The sequence below is a fragment of the Canis aureus genome, chromosome 2 (assembly GCF_053574225.1).
Source record: "Canis aureus isolate CA01 chromosome 2, VMU_Caureus_v.1.0, whole genome shotgun sequence".
NCBI lineage: Eukaryota > Metazoa > Chordata > Mammalia > Carnivora > Canidae > Canis > Canis aureus.
The window spans coordinates 90,239,485-90,256,874 of NC_135612.1; the positions used below are offsets into that span (position 1 = coordinate 90,239,485).

A 17,390-nucleotide genomic window follows, 5' to 3' on the forward strand; every position below is an offset into this window, starting at 1 on the left:
TTCCTGGCACTGTTCTCAATTAGCTGTGGGGACTTGGGAGAGCCCTGGAAGCCAGCTGAGCCTTTGGCTCTTGATCTGTGGAATGATGAGATGATTCTTCCAACATCCTTCAAGCTGTAACAGTCTATGATTTCATCGTCACTACATGGAACAAACAGGGAAAATGTGTTGAGAGGCTTTCTTCATTGTCACATCGTTGATAACAGCAAAGACTTAAAACGTCTTCGCTGGTGTGTGGTTTTTCACGTTAGGAAAAGCAAAGCAAAGGGCAAGTGCTGGTTGAGGTAGGCTGGTGGGAACAGGGCGGAAAACAGTAGAAAAGTTGAATACATGCATTGCCCGTGAGATGTACAATGGTACAGCTGCTAAAGAAAATAGCTTAGCATTTCTGAAAGAAAGAAAGAAAGAAAGAAAGAAAGAAAGAAAGAAAGAAAGAAAGAAAGAAAGAAAGAAAGGAAGAAAGAAAGAAAGAAAAAGAAAACTGAATGCTGGCCATACAATGTAGCATTCCTAGATATTTATCCCCCAAAATAAGAATTTATTTCCACACGAGAGCCTGTACACAAGTTTTTATAGCAGCTTTATTTGTAGTAGCCAAATCCTGTAAACAGCCAAAATGGTCTACACCAGAAGAAGGATCTAGCAGTTGTACACCGAGAACCATGGAATACGACTGACAATAACAAGCAACACGCTGTTGACTCAACAGCATGGGTGGACGTCGGAGGCCTTGGGTTGACCGAAAAAGCTAGTCTCAAAAAGCCATTTACCATATGGTTACATTTAAAAGAATGTTCTCAAAAATGACGAAATCTCAGAGATGGAGAACCAATCAGTGGTTGCCAAGTGGCAGAAATGGTTAAGAGGAGGAGCGTGGAGCGCTTCGCGGCGATGAAGTAGTCCTGCACCTTGACTGGAGCGGTGATGATACAAATCAATGTCGGGGAACCACACACACACACACACACACACACACACACACTGTACCAAGTACATGCTTGTGTTGTGATATTGTGCTGTATTGATTTCGATACTGTTGTACAACTAAGACGGAGCCATTGAAGGAAACTGGGTGAAGTGTACCCAGCAGCTCTTTGTGCTACCTCTGACAAGTCCTGTGAGGCTGTAATTAATTCAAAATAGAAAAGTTACAAGCAAAAAAATAATAAATAAAATAAAATAAAATAAAATAAAATAAAATAAAATAAATAAAATAAAATAAAATAAAATAAAATAAAATGAAAAGTTACAAGCAGTGTCAACATCTAGAAGGTGGTCATAGCATTGCCAATAAAAACGCTGGCTTTGTACTTGATTTGCCTGAATTTCAATCTAGGTTATACAACTTAATAGTTTTATGACCTTGGCTTAAATGTTCATCCTTTTTGGGAGCATCTGCCTTTGGCTCAGGGCATGACCCCGGGGTCCCGGGATCGAGTCCCACGTCGGGCTCCCTGCATGGAGCCTGCTTCACCCTCTGCCTGTGTCTCTGTCTCTTTCTCTGGGTCGCTTATGAATAAATAAATAAAATCATTTTTAAAAAGTTATTTTTTATTACTCTCTAATACTGGGATCATCCTAGTACTTATTTCAAGAGATTATCCTGATGTTTAAGTGAATTGATGTAAGTTAATTGCTTAGAATGTGGCAAGGCACATACAAAGTGCTCAATGAATATTATCCATCATTATAGATAAATTTTATATTATGGTTATAATGATTCTTGTAAGCGTTATTGTTTCTCCATCTGGTTACTTTCTTCTCTTTCTCTCTCTCTCTTTTTGAAAAGGGACTTTTTATTACTTTCACATACAGAAAATTCAAGTGTCCACTCAGGCCAGTTCACTAGCCTTTGCCTTTTCCACCGTGGCAATGGGAGCCACCGGCTTTGAACCCAGAATGTTGCCTCCCTGGTGATGGCAGATCTCATCAAATCGGTCACTGTAATTGATCCTGATGGCTTCCATCAGCTGAGTCAGAGCTCCTTTGTCTTCTGAATTAGTCTGTGTGGAGGTGACAGTGGTGCTGGTCTTCCTGTGGACCAGACGCCCCAGCCTGGCTTCCCTCTGACAGTACGGATAGGGAACCCCGATCATATGACACAGGGCAGGCACGAAGACAACCAGCTCAGTGGGATCCACGTCACGCGCCATCACTACCAGCTGAGCCTTCTTGTTTTCCACCAAGGTGGTGACTGTATTAACCCCAACCCCAAGGACAGGTGGCCTTTTAGTTGGGACATTCTCTTTGCCAGCAGCTTTCTTCTCAAGCCAGCCAACAATCTCTGCTGCTTCTCTTGCTTTGTCTCTGGTCTGGACTGGGGGGCCAGCTTAAGCAGTCGGGTAGCTGCTTGGCGGTCCAAGGCCTGGGTGAACTGGTTAATTGTGGGAGGCATTTTTAGATGTTTATTGAGAAAAATCTCTTACTGCTGCAGCCAGATGTAGCAAGGCCATCTGACAAAGTGGGTGAGGTCTCTTTTGGGCTGGATGTCTTGTCAGATGCCAAAATACTTGAGCCATTTCTCAAACAGGGGATTGACTGCCTTTTGGCCTCCTGCTTCTTCACAACAACAGGGCGGGGGCCACTTTCTTCCCCTTAGCCTTCTTTCCTTTGGGCGTCTTGGATGGCTGGAGGAGAGAGATGTTTGTTGGTTTTTTTAGCACAAAGTTGAATTTGGGGCATACCGTTAGGTACTGTGTATACATTTACGTATGCTAAATGTGTGACGGTCTTCATGTTATTTTCCTGACGTTTGTACATACCTATCTGCTCTTATTGCATTGCATTTCAGAACTTGGGGGCTATTTTATCTACTCCTTTCTTTCCTATCCAGTTTTACTTTATACATTTTGACACCTTTCCTATTTTGGGAGGAGAGGGACAGAAGGAGAGAGATGATCTTAAGCAGACTCCACACCCATCGTAGAGCCCAATGAGGAGCTCAATCTAATGGCCTGAGCCCTGAGCCAAAATCAAGAGTCGTTGGCTCAACCAACTGAGCCACCCGGGTGCCCCTTGACACTCTTTTCTAATTTTTTTTTTTTTGAAATGAGGGTAAGATTTTTATAATGAAAAATAAAAATTATAGGAGTGTAAAGGAAGAAACTTAGTAAAAGCACAGCTGCTTATACAACTGTTAACTAGAGCATGCGGCACTTGAAGAAGGTATATTACCACTTCAACATGGAGGGATTATGTGATTTAGTTCAGAAAAAATGTATGTTGAGCCCTGTTAGGTACTTGGTATGGGTATAGATGCCAGAGAAGCAAAGATAGAAAGATATAAATCTTCCCCTCGGGAAGCCCATAGGCCAGCAGAGAGGCAATAGCAAAGTAAGACATTAGGAATCACTCAGGTGCATGTGATGAGAAAAACATGTATAGCTGTGTGACAGAAATGAGAAGCACAATGCTGTCCTATGACACCAGGGAAGACAGGACAATGAGTAGGATTTGAAGGATTGAGAAGAGTATTTCTGCTGCACAATTTGAATGATTATAGATAAAAACAACATAAAACCATGACCAAATCTTTTATCCCATAAGAAAATATATTACCTCACATAACAACAAACCCTGAGGCAGAATAGCCCCAGAACTGGCAAAGCATGTGTGTATGTGTGTGTATCTTAACACGGTTTCATAAAACTCTTACAGAAAACTCATAATATTATTTATTCCTCTCACTCATGCTTCATGTCCACTCTGGGTCAGTTGTGCTCTGCTGCATGTCATCTTCTCATCACCTTCACTTCAGGAACCAGACCCCCTGAACATCCTGTCCCTAAAACCCCTAAAACATTTGTGATCATTACACTACAGGGAAAAGAGTGCATGGAGATTCTCCCCTGGCTCTTGAACATGACAGACGTGCGACATCCATGACGTCTCACATTTCTTTGGCCATATAAATTCACATGGCCATATATATATGAAGAGAGAAAGAGAGATTTATTATGAGGAATTGACTCACATAATTACGGAGGCTGACAAGTCCCACGATCTGCAGGCAGCAAGCTAGAGATCCAGGAGAGCTGATGGTGTGAGTTCCAATCTGAAAGCCAGCAGACTCAAGACCCAGGAAGAACAGATGTTTCCGTTCAAGCCTGAAGGCAGGAAAACAAACAAACAAACAAACACAATGTTCCAGCTCAAAGCAGTCATGAAAGAAGGAATTCTCACTTATTCAGGGGAAGGTCAGTCTTTTTGTTGGATTCAGGTCTTCAACTAATTGGATGAGGCCCTCCTGCATTAGGGAGGACAATCTGCTTTACTTAGTCTTTCAATTTAAATGTTAAATTCATCTAAAAACATCCTCACGGGAAAATCTAGAATAATGGTTGACCAAATATCTGGGCACCTCATGTCCCAGTCAAGTTGACACACTCCCCAAAGTATTTATACTTAATTAATTCAGGGTGTACTTGGGCATCAGAATTTTTGAAAGCTCCCACATGATCTAATGTGCAGCCAAGATTGAGAACCACCATCCAAGAGGGTGGTGTCCCATACAGGAGACTTGGGGAATATGGAGACCAGTCCTAGGATTTCCTAATTTAGCAAACAGGGTATCCCCCCCCCACCCCTCAATTTCCTGACCATCTTAGTATCAGGATTTGCTACTCTTAATACTGAATATAGAGAGGAAAAAAAAATCCTATTTCTTCCTCTAATTTGGAGTCCATGGAGACATAAGAAATAGGTCATGGGGTGGGGGGGATCTACAAATCAATATGTCATTAATAACAGAAAGAGCCATGTTCAATAATAATTTACTCAGACATTATTTTCTCTTAATATAATACATGTTTTAACTTTGGGAGTACAGCAGGAACCAAATGAGAAATCTTTACTCCAGAACCAATTAAATGAATAAACACTACTCTCGCACCCACCCAGGAAAATAGAGACTGTGAGATAATTTACTTAAGATTGGCAATGAAATCTAAATATGAGTCAAGGGTGCTTTATAAAAATACTTCTTAAAACATTTTTGTGAACACAGACATATATATGATTGCTTTTTCTCTGAGACAATTTCCATTTCAGAATTTCATGTGTGCGCTTGTACCTGACAAACCTATCTGATGGGCATATATATGATCTATATCATATAAGTAGATGGTATTTTGCTATTTATGCATTTTGCCCAGTCAGTGCCTTTTAATTAATTCACAACAATGATTTTTCATGTAATTATCTGCTTGATATTGCCATAAACATAATGTAATATTATTAACATTTGCAGGTATGAGGGTCTACAGTACACATATTTTACTTTCCTTCAAGTGTTAGACAAAGACATTCATTTTTATTTATGGATATAGATTAAAACTTATTAACTCTGTCTACTCAGGAAAGGAATGTGAAGAAGTACTCAAAGTCTTTAAAGATCTTTTTTAAAAAAAAAAAAACTCCAGTTTAATCACAGATGAGATGGATTCATAAATTGAAACCTGCTTAATTGGCAATTAAAAGCTGTAGGACAATGTTGTTTCTCTGCTTTCTCAGAATTAAGTCCCAGCTGTTTTTGAGAAAGCAACCAGAAGATTGAGAGAAACTGCCAAGTATCCCGGGGAGAAATTGGGAGTAAAAAGTCACATTAGCTTCCATTATTCTAAAATCATTGTGCTACCAGCAGTAACTGTAAATACTGTAAATGGTTGAAAAGAACTCGAGTTTTAAAGTTAACCTGCTTTTCTCCGGGAAAAGTATCACCCTTTTCTGAGTCTAGACTTCAATCAGAACAACAAATTTTAAAAGTAAATTTGAGGGTGGCTCAGTCGGTTAAGTGTCTGCATTCGGCTCAGGTCATGATCCCGGGGTCCCTGGATCCAGCCCTGCATCGGGCTCCCTGCCCAGCGGGGAGTCTGCTTCTCCCTCTCCCTCTCCTCCTGCCCCTGCTCATGTGCTCTCTCTCTCTCCAATAAATACAACTTAAAAAAATGATAAATTTGAGGCAGTATTTGTGATTCATAATGCTTCCAGTTAATAATAATAATTCATAATATTCACCAGTTAAGCATTAAATGTTCAAACATTTAATTTGAGGAATGCCTTATTTGTACTAAGAAATGTCACTGCAGCCACTGGGAACGTCTACATTATAATGTAATAACTCTCCTCTCTCTATGGCTCGTAACAACAGAAGTTTTTTCTCTCCTATCGACCTATCTGTTGGGGGTCAGCTGTGGTTTTGCTTCCTCCTTGGTTACTCTCTCTGGTTTCAGGCTAACGGAGCAGCTACTGTCCCAAACATTGCTGGTCATCACGGACTGTCACATAGCAACACAGAGCTCCATCCCAGACGTCAGTCCCACTTTCACCATAAGCCACTGGCCAGGTCTGGTCACATGATCCACTAGGCAACAGGTAGGAGAGAATCTATAATCTTCTCTGTGGTATGAGGTTAAAACCCAGAAATGCTCTGTGAATTGCATTACAGATTAGCACTTTCAGGTCAGCAAGTATTCAACTCACTCTACTTCCCTTGTGCAAAATATGTTCAACTCCTTCCTAAACAAGTGAGTCCAAGGGTCCCATTTTGCCTCTGTGTCAAGCTCAAAGCGTAGGCTTTCTGGCTTCATCGTAGTAGACTCCACATTAAACTCCAGGGTGAACTCTCTTGCTCTGGAAACCATTGAACTCAAAAGGTAAGTCACCTGTGCATGCTCTCCAAGTACACAGTAGGAGAACCGGGGCACAGTGGCTGCACTAAACTCTCCATTTGGGGAGGGGTCAAATGGCTGGTGCATTGGAGAAACTAATGTGACCCACAATAATCCTGAAGACCTACCTGGCAGAGATGGGGAGGACCTTCCACCTTGGGAAAGGACAATGGAATAGGAATGCTCCTTCGTTAGACACTGATTTTGCATAAATAAATAAATAAATAAATAAATAAATAAATAAATAAATAAATAAGAAACTGATTTTGTTTCCTGGCAGAGGAGTTTCAAATGGGTTACTTTTCTCGAGGGTCTTTGACTCCACACTGTTTGCAACATGTGGAGTGGGCATTGGACAAGAATAAGTCTTCTTCATGGGCTGAATGCCTTCCTCACTCAGCTGCATGCTTAGTAAAAGAGGAACTGAGGGTCGTTTCGAGTTTCTTAGAGTCTCAGACATTTATAATGTGGGATCATATTTTCTTTGTGCAATTTTCTTAATAATGTTCCAGTGCTTTTTAATCTATTTGGTACAGTCGATGACGTGTGGTGATAGCTGCCTACGTTTCTTTTCTGCACAGGTGTTTAGATTGGCTCTGTTTTTTTTTTTTTTTTTTTTTTTTACTTCCTCACAGCCACACCTCCCACTCTCAATATAATTATGAGTAGCAAACTAGGGCCTTCCAGGATTAGGAGGGGAAGACTCGCAGTTAGCCTTTCTCCACTGATTCATTTTAATTATACAAAACCATAATAATCCACTCACACTTAACAAAGTGTTAAATTAATCCATCAATAATAAACATGACCAGATTAGTCTAGGGGACGAGAGAAGAAATGGAAATGTATAGATATTTTAAAATTATAAATAAAGCTAACTGTTAAATAAATATACCATAGCCTCCTATCCTGACCTTGACATTAATGCAGCAAAATTGAAAAAACATGTATAAAACTGTGGTTTTCATTGACTGAAATAAGAAAAACAGCAAGGACAACTGTATTAATTATTATGGATTGTAGTTGAGAGCTTTGCTGATGGGCTGGATATGTTTACATTAGCAATGAAAAATAGATAATTTATGAAGTATTACATATTTTGAGAGAAAATCATTTTTCCCTTAACTAATATTGTTACAGTCAAAAATTTCCACATAATTTGTGTATCACTGACAGTTGTGTCAAATTAGATTACCATATACTGTTTAGGTATTTTCTTTTCCTGTATAAATTTCAACTTTGAAACCTGTGCTCTGTAGAAGCATTAGTAACTGAAATCATCATCAAATTTTGTAAAGCAATATTTAAATTCAGAAATGAGCTATGGATTTTACGTGTTATGCTCAAACAATGTAAAGAGGTCCCTTAGACAAATGATTAGACGACAGAAAATATTTAAAATATCTTAATTTTATATATTGAATTGTTATTTCTATTGCAATTTCAGCATTTTTTGTATTTATATCCAACTGTATCATTTAAGTTCTTTCAAATTTTAAAAGTCAGATATTATAAAGCAAACCCAAAAGAGCAGTGTTTGTTCAATTTTTCCAAATTTCTATTTTATTCTATCAAGATTATATTTTAATTGTTGTTTAAGTGTACAAAGTTGTAACAAGTAATAAATAAGCCTTAGAAATACATTGTTTGCACACATACACACATAAAAAACATACAGTGCACAGTTTATTTTATTATTTTATTTTTTGAAAGATTTTTATTGATTTATTCATGAGAGACACAGAGAGAGAGGGGAGCAGAGACACAGGCAGAGGGAGAAGCAGGCTCCATGCAGGGAGCCCGATGTGGGACTCGATCCCAGGACCCCGGGGTCACGGCCTGAGCAGAAGGCAGACGCTCAACTGCTGAGCCACCCAGGGATCTGCCTACAGTGCACAGTTTAATGACTAGAGACAACAGTATTGAATTAAAATGACATAATGTGGTAAATATTACAGTGGTAATCATATTGCAATATATAAATATATCAAAGTAACACAGGTGTGCCTTAAACTTCACACAATTTTTATGTCAAATTTATCCCATAAAATATAAAAGACTTTATTTTATCTTAAAATGGCAAGAAATACAAGTCAACAATAAAAAGTAAAGATAATCTGATTACAGAGGGGCACAGGATTTGGATAAACATTTCTCTTCTCCGTAGAAGATGTACTACTTGCCAATAAACATTTGAAAAGATGCTCAACATCTTTAGTCATCAGGGAAATGCAAACCCAAACCACAATGCCAATCTACTTCATAGACACTAAGATGGCTAAACTAAAAAAGACAACCCATAAGAAGGTTTAGCAAGGATATGGAGAAATTGGAACTGTTATGCATTGCTTATGGGAATGTAAAATGATGACCCTATTTTATTTTATTATTTTTTAAAGATTTTATTTGTTTATTTGTTCGTGAGAGACACACACACAGAGAGAGGCAGAGACACAGGCAGAGGGAGAAGCAGGCTCCACGCAGGGAGCCCGATGCAGGACTTGATCCCGGGACCCCGGGGTCACGCCCTGAGCTGAAGGCAGATGCTCAGCCACTGAGCACCCTCAGGTGCCCTCGATGCCACTATTTAAAAAAAAATTGTTTGGCAGTTCCCCCAAAAGCTATAACAGAGTTATCGTATGATCCAGGAATCCACCCCTAGGTATAAATCCAAGACCACTGAAAATATGTGTCCACACTAAAACTTGTACACAAATGTTCAAAATGACATTTTTCATAATGGCCAAAATTGGGACAACCGAAATGTCTATCGACTGATGAACGTGTGATTAACATGTGGTATATCCATACGACTAAATATGTTTAGTTTATCAAAGGAAGTTCTGATCTATCCTACAACATGCAACTGGGACACAGCGTGTTTAATGCGAGAAGGCAGACATAAAAGGGGCATATTCCTATTTATATGGAGTGTTCAGAAAAGAGACATCCACAGAGGCGGAAAGTAGTGACTTAGAAGGGTGGAGGGAGGAAGAGGAGGGGCTTCTTTTTGGAGTGAGGAGATGCTCTGAAATTAAATAGTGAGTATGATTGCACAACTCTGAATATACTAAAAACTACTGAATTGTACACTTTAAAAAGGTGAACTTTATAGTATGTGAATTATATCTTAATAAAGCTGTTATTCAAAAATATGACAAAAATTAGACTATGGTGATGGTTGCACAACTCTGAATATACTAAAAACCATTGAACCGATCACTTTGAATGGGTGAATTTTATGACATGTGAAATTATCTCAATAAGTCAGTGAAAAGAAATGGCCAGAAAACAGTCCCTATAGAGATGTGTGATTTCTTGTAATATTCTTACTGCTTTATAGGCCTAAAAATATTTTTTTCTTCCTTGTAGTAAAATCTTATATTTTGTCGCAATGTCATTTTTGCTTCATATTTCATGTGTAGCTTTTGGTGAAATTTAAAAACACATCTTAAAAAATTGCAATATGTACTTTTGTTTGACTTTTAAAAAGTGAAACAGCCAAATTTAGATTTCTCTGGGCTTTTCTGGTAAGCTTCTGCTAACCTTATTATCAACAAGCAACAGTTCATGACAAATAACTTATAGCACATTTCAGTATTAATTTAAATTTTCACCTAAGATCATGTCTCGCTCTTGATTTGAGGGCTAGTCTCCTGTTAATTTCCTCTTATCTTCTAAACATTTCACATCTCGCCTAATGAGATCTAATTGCTTTAACAGTATTTCGTTGGCATTATCATCATGTGTACAAGTGTATTTATAAGGTCAAAGTTTTCAATTTGTCTATCAAGTTATTTGTTCCATCTCTGGGTGAATTAAAATAAAAACAAAAACAAAACCCCATATGTGGTCTCTGGATTTTTCTAAAGAACATTAGAGTCATCGCTATTGGTAATCGGCAGCCCTGTCTCCTAGCAACGAAATCTAACTGTATATGCTGTACATGGGCCTGGGATTTTGGCTCCGATTCTAACTTGTATACACTTTTAATTATCAATTATGTTAGCACCAGGATCATAGGCATAGCAAATCTTTTATATCAATGCTGAAAATTGAAATTTTTTTTGTAGTGCTTAGGCCAGAATGTGTGCGTTTTACAACAGGTGTAAAACAAACGAGATCCACCCCATTGTTTTCTTCTGGGAGCCCAGCAAGAACTATAATGAATGCTTGTTGTTTAATATAATTTTTATCCCTGGTACAAAGTTAGATAGTATTTCCCCCGCATAATTATTTATAATTGTTTGTTTTACCTTATTACACATTAAACTAGTACTCTCATTTTGACTTCCCCATCCCAGACACTTAGTTTATAAAATCTGCTTTACGTGATCAGCTATTGCTTAAACAAAGTTAGAAATTTCTTTTTTTTTTAGAAATAATTTCTAATAAACTGAACTTTTTGCTTTCTTTTGTGTTAATATTATTCCCTTGGTGCCACCAAAATCATTATTATGCTCTACTGATATTGAGCATATGATATTATTCTATTCTAGATGGCCGTTAACATATTGGCATTTACTTATCTTTGTTGCCTGTTACTTATTGACTGGTGTTTACTCGAACTTTTTGAGTGCTAGTAATTGCATTTGTGAATTATTTTAATTTTTTTTTATCAGAAAGTGGCATTTTGTGTTTCTTTGAACCAAAAACGTATTTCTAGTCATGGATACCTTCAGTGATCAAGGCTGAACTTAAAGCTTAGTTAGGCAACATGAAAATGCAGTCTCAATATTCTTTGCCACAGATTGAGAATACAAGTACCAATATCTACAATTTTTCTCCATTTAAAATAATTTTATTGTAAAAGTAAATACTAAATTTTCTGATATATACATCCAAGTAAAAAATCATAATAATTAATTTGAGTCAGATTGTGTTTTGCTAAAAACCCTCTCATGCTGTCAGAAGGAGGTGACGGCCATTTTCTGGCATCACAATCCAAGAAACAGTAACACTCCAGGGATTTTTGTCTTTTCCTTCAATTTGCTTAGTTGATAAATGCACTTTTCACCATCCTTTAATACGGTGACCAGAGTGGTATCTGTTTCTTCTAAGTTGTGAATTTGATGTGAACAATTCTCTTTTTCATTCTCATTGCTTTGGGGTGATAATTCACATTTTCTGTTATTAAAGAACATGATGTGGTTGGGATTTCATCTGACCTGTTTAAATTGTTGATTTGATTGGAAAAAGCTTCTTGCTCATCTTTAATGTTTTGATCAGTAAATCTTACTCAAGTAAAGACTGAAATGCCTCATCACAATTTTATGCAAAGCATGCTCAAGAAGAGTCATTTCACTTGCATTCTTTCCAGTTCTTTTTTTTTTTTTTTTTTAGGCAGATAACTCCTTTGAAGATTTTCCATTTTCTTTTTCTTTTTCTGATCTGTGCTTTTATGTTATCTCATCCTATCACAATCTCGACTTGTGCATTCTAAGGAATTAAAAATAAAACATAGCTTATTATTCAAAATTCACAAAATGTTAACACCTCATCCAAAAGCATAAGTGAAAGAAAATGAAAAACACTGAAAGTTACAAGTATGTTTTCAAGAAGTCATTTTTCTAAATCATTCAAAATTATATATTAAATTTAAAAGAAAGACATACTCTTTTGTTACATAGGTGGTATATTTTAAAATAAACAATTTAGGGGGGCCTGGGTGGCTCAGTTACCTAAGTGTCCAATTCTTGATCTCAGCTCAGATCATGATCTCAGGGTCTTGAGATCAAGCCCCACGTTGGGCTCAGTGCTGAGCATGGAGCCTGCTTAGGATTCTCTCTCTCTCTGCCCCTCTCCCACCTGAAATTTTTTTTAAATAAAAAAACTTAAGTCAAGATTCTTTAAAGTGAAATTAAAAGCAATTTAGCATTCAGTGCCCATCCACAGTTGCCAACATAAGAATTAGTGTCATTTTTTAGATGCTATGGATGTCCATAAGTACAGTCCACAGACATACAGACATAACATATACAAATATATTTTAGGGCAATATGAATATTTTAGTATTGAGAAGCATTGTTCAGCTATGAGGAACTCAACCATGTGTGGTTTACTCAATGTTATCATTTATACTCCTCTATCTAGAATTGTGTATTGACGTATTTTTTGTAGTACACTTATTGCATAAGTATCTCAATGACAAGTGAAGAGTCCAGTAAATTCCAAACTTACAGTGCTATTTTCTATGTGCAATTCATATCATTAGTTTATTGCCTACTAGTAGCAATTCCCCTCCTAAACATACCCAGATGTCCATGTGAGTATTTTTCTCCCCTGTGCAGCATGCAGGAATGGAGAAAAGATGACCATCATCGCCAACTCTGGGGACACTTTCTTATTGCCTTGCATAAATCATCATTTTTCAATCCCATGGTCTCACAACAATTCAGAACTAATTTCAGCATGCCTAGAATGGTAGGCCAGAAGTTTTCTGTCTCCCACTGGTTATAAATAGTTGACCTCTAATTACCTATGTAACTTCTAACAAACCTGACAGCCAGTCCTACAAACTCCAGGGGCACCCTCCTTGAAATCAAGCTGGCACGTCATCTTGTACTGCCTACAGGAAAGACAAAATGAAAATGCGCCGGTGTTGTGCATTAGTTCCTGATCAGCCAACCCAAGAGCACACGTGTGATTTGACCAAGCGGGGGTGCTCTCCTTGGACTTTCAAACTTGATTAGAGCAACACATACTGGAGCTGGTTGATACTCATCCCTCTAGGGACCAGTTTCTACAGACACTCCCTTTGGATTCCTCCTACATAGACCCATGGATCCATTCTGTTTCCTTTTCAGGCTTGATTTTTCAGCTTTTCCTTCGATCCTTAGAGTCCTGTTGTATCTTTGCAATAAAGTGATTCTTGGTTTAAGTTAATCAGAGTCTTTAATATTTTAGATTATCGTTTTGCAAATACTCTCTTTCCTTTTCCTCCCACTGTGGGCACAATGTATTTCCTCATTCTATTGATACTGAACTTGGCTGTGTGGCTTGTGTTGGCTAAAGGAAGCAAGCCCAAGCCAAGGCCAGCCTAGGTCAGCCAATACGCAGCTGATCTACAGATGTGTGAGCATGGAAAAGTAATTGTTGTCTTGAGTCACATGTTTGGGGATGACTTAACAAAATATGTAATTTTGGTAATATGTTACTGTTTGTGTTACTTGCAAATACCTGACATTACTTCCTTTTGCAAAACCAACATCGCAGAGGGATGGAGGACAGGCTAAAGCCAGAAGTCTTGCTGCCAAATTCAGCTCCAGCTCCTGCTATGAGACAGGCCTGTGTCCAAATCATACTTGCCGTGTGACCAAGACAGCAGCTGAAATCTAGCAGGTCAGTTTTCTGGTACTTTTTATTGAGCAATAACTGCATATAACACATCTCTCAAGAAGTCTTGTTAGTGGGTTGAGAAAAAGTAATACGGATATGAGTAATGCCACTCTTAAGGACTTGTTCACTAAAAAGCACATTTAGATCCATCTTCTTAAGTAAAACATGTTACTCTAGTATAGCTCTAAAATATTCAACTTGGAAAAAGCAGCTTGAAGAGACTTTAAAAAATGTTTTTAAAATGTGTTTATAGAAGCATTCAGAGCAGGTAATCAGATGCTATTTCCATTCCTGCACTCTTAGTGGAATGATGGTTAAGCTATTTGCAATATTTAGATATTTCTCAACCTCTAAACTATTAAAATTTCAAGCCAAAGCAGTAATTCCTTACTTAAGGAATGGAGTTGGATGATTTATTATAGTTATCTATAGATCTGCATAGATTAGAACACTGCTGGAGAGCACAGGATTGCTCTAGAAAAAAATCTGCACCTATACCTCACACTAGGGCACCAGAATTGCCAAGGCTATCTCTTATGACCATTGACAGAGTAGTATTTTTATGGCCTTCTACTGAAATAACCTACTTAACAGTACTCCACTTGCACTTCATGCTTATAAACTATAAAGTAGATGCAGTAACTCTGTGTTATTCACCTTTAGGAGCGACTAAAAGGCATGGATAATGCAATTCAATTAATAATTATTTGTGTTTGGATTTAGAGTTCACATAGTTGAACAAACATACTCAGGAATGAATGTGAATATGGGCTCTCCATCCTGCTATTTAAGTCCATGTGTATCGAAGGTGGAAATGGGAGTATTGGTTCTGAGTAACCAGAGATGGCTCCATAAATATTTATTAACTCATGATTCCGTATTTCTGGACTTACGTGTCTAAGTATTGGGAGAATCAAGTTCCATAATGTGATCTGATATTCTCTCCCAGAGAAGGCTGGTCATTGCCGAGCCTCAGAGATGGGTTCAGAGGGCTTCAAACGGTCCTTTGTGTCCAGTAGATCCAAAGAAATGCTCATTGCTGGAAACTTTCAAAAATGCTTCCCATGACTGTTCTCACTTTTTAAATTTTTGTATTTATATACTTATTTTTTTAGAGAGAGCATGAGCATGTGCACGCACATGAGGAAGGGCAGAGGGAAAGCAAGAGGGAGAGTCTTAAGCAGGTTCCCTGCCCAGCACACTTTCCTAGGCAGGGCTCAGTCTCACGACCCTGAGGTCACGAGATGAGTGGAAACCAAGAGTCAGAAGCTGGGACGCCCAACTGACTGAGCCACCCAGGTGCCCTTCTCAGGTTGTTAATGATTGTAATACTCTAGGTTGGATGAATTAATTTTCTGCTGCTATAACAGGAGTTGCTCAAAAAGTGCACAACTTATCTTACAGCTCTAGAGGTCAGAAGTCAACTTGCAGGCAGGACCACATTCCTTCTGGAGGCTCTAGGAGAACGTTTTCATGGCTTTCCCAACTTCCAGAGGCCACGTGCGCATTCTTCGGCGCATAGTTTCTTCCTCCACCTTCAAAGCCAGTGATGTATCATCTTCAAATCTCCCTCTGACTTCCTGCACTGTCATATCTCTTTCTCTGAGACTCAAAATACACTATACATTTAAAAATTACCCAGTGTTTTCATCACGATTTATCTTGAAATAAGTTGCAAGTTTTTGAGTACTATTTAGTGTGAGCTAACATATCATCAGGAAAATGTCACTTATAAGGGATGTATGCATAGATTAACTATATATCTTCATTAGTGATAGGAACATGAATGAATCACATTTAAATATCAGTGCATGTAGTTCTTAAGGTTTAGTTAATGGAAAAGTATGATTCCCAAATATGCAAACATGTGTTGCCACATCCTGTAGAATCGAACATTTGCAACAGGACTAAAACTGAGAAAGCCAAACCAATATACATTTTTGCAAGAGTAGCAGTGGAGGAAACCACCACTGATCAGCTAACACTGATGCACAGCTAACAAAGCATCTTTTCTGAATCATCCAGAAACACTCTGATTGTCTGGGGCACATGGGCATCTCTGTCGGTTGAGCATCCAACCTTTGATTTCAGCTCAGGTCATGATCTCAGCGTTGTGGGATCCAGCCCTGGGTCGGGCTTCCTGCTCAGCGAGGAGTCTGCTGAGAGTCTCTCCCTCTCCCTCTGCTCCTCCCCCTGCTTGTGCTTTCTCTCTCATGCTCTCACATCAATAAATAAATCTTAAAAAAAAAAAGAGACATTCTGACTCTCCTGTGTATACATGCAGTGGAAGCTCAGAAACTTTGACAAGCATTTTTTAGAAGCCAGATTTGTTAGTATAATACCATATTAGAGTATCCCAGAAAACTCTTTGCAATGAGCTATTTCCAATATATAAAATAAATTGATGTTTAATAACCCAGTAGGTTACTAATACGTAGCCCTTAGTTGTGTACTAATCAGGGTGGCTCCGACATGTCAGCCATTCACATACTGCGATCTCAGAAATTATTTGCCCTTCTGGGAACAGGCTCCACTCACCATGAGGATTCCCATGCCTTCTAATATTGTTATTTTAGGAATCATTACTTTAGATCCCACCCTTGTGTCCTCCTGGAATTCCCTTCCTGTTCTCCTCAAACACTCCACTTAGCTAATTCCTTCTCATCCATAAGAAATCAACTCGAGCCTTAAGTGCTTACTTCTGTAGGATCCCTGGGCACTCTTCACTCACTTCAGTTGTACTGACAACAGTGTGAGCCCCTTCGGGGAAGGCAACCTGTGCTATCCATCTTTATAACCTCGCACGGTACCTCCATCAAGGTAGAGGTTTAACAAACATGTAAAGAAGGAAAAGCATTACGAGGTATTAAATAGCATTGATAGCTAACATTGATAGGCCAATTACTGGGGGCCAAGCACTCTTCCAATTGTTTTGCATCTGTTTTACAGTAAAAAAAAAAAAAAAAAAAAAAAAGAATAGTTTATCTTTACAGCAATGTAATGACGTGAATTCTATTTTAAGGATGAGGAAACTGAGGCACAAGGAGATTGAGTAGTTTGTTCAAGGCCATTTAGAGGTGGGAACCACAGAAGGCAAAAACAGGGGAGGGAGATAAGAAAGGAGGAAGGGCAAGGAGGTCTCAGCAATTCTTTGATCTCCTGGAATGTACAATGCATTTCACAGTGGTCCTAAGAGCTTTTCATTTTTCCTTCTCTCCCTCATTCCCTACAGTGAGTTCGGGTCCCTCATTTTGCTCATTCACCCACAACTTTCTCATATGACCTACTTGCTTGCTTAGTGAGGTCCAACTTCGATTAAATCCAGTTCTTTGCCTGCTCTTCATCTGTATCTATCTACAGGTAGAGAGAAAGGGGAACGTGGCT

The 17,390-nt window shown here is 38.4% G+C and overlaps 1 pseudogene; it reads right to left on the reverse strand.

Moving 5' to 3' along the window:
* Nucleotides 1-1,832: 1,832 nt before the first annotated feature.
* On the reverse strand, nucleotides 1,833-6,587 carry LOC144289945 (large ribosomal subunit protein eL8 pseudogene; annotated as a pseudogene).
* Between the last annotated feature and the right edge of the window lie 10,803 nt (nucleotides 6,588-17,390).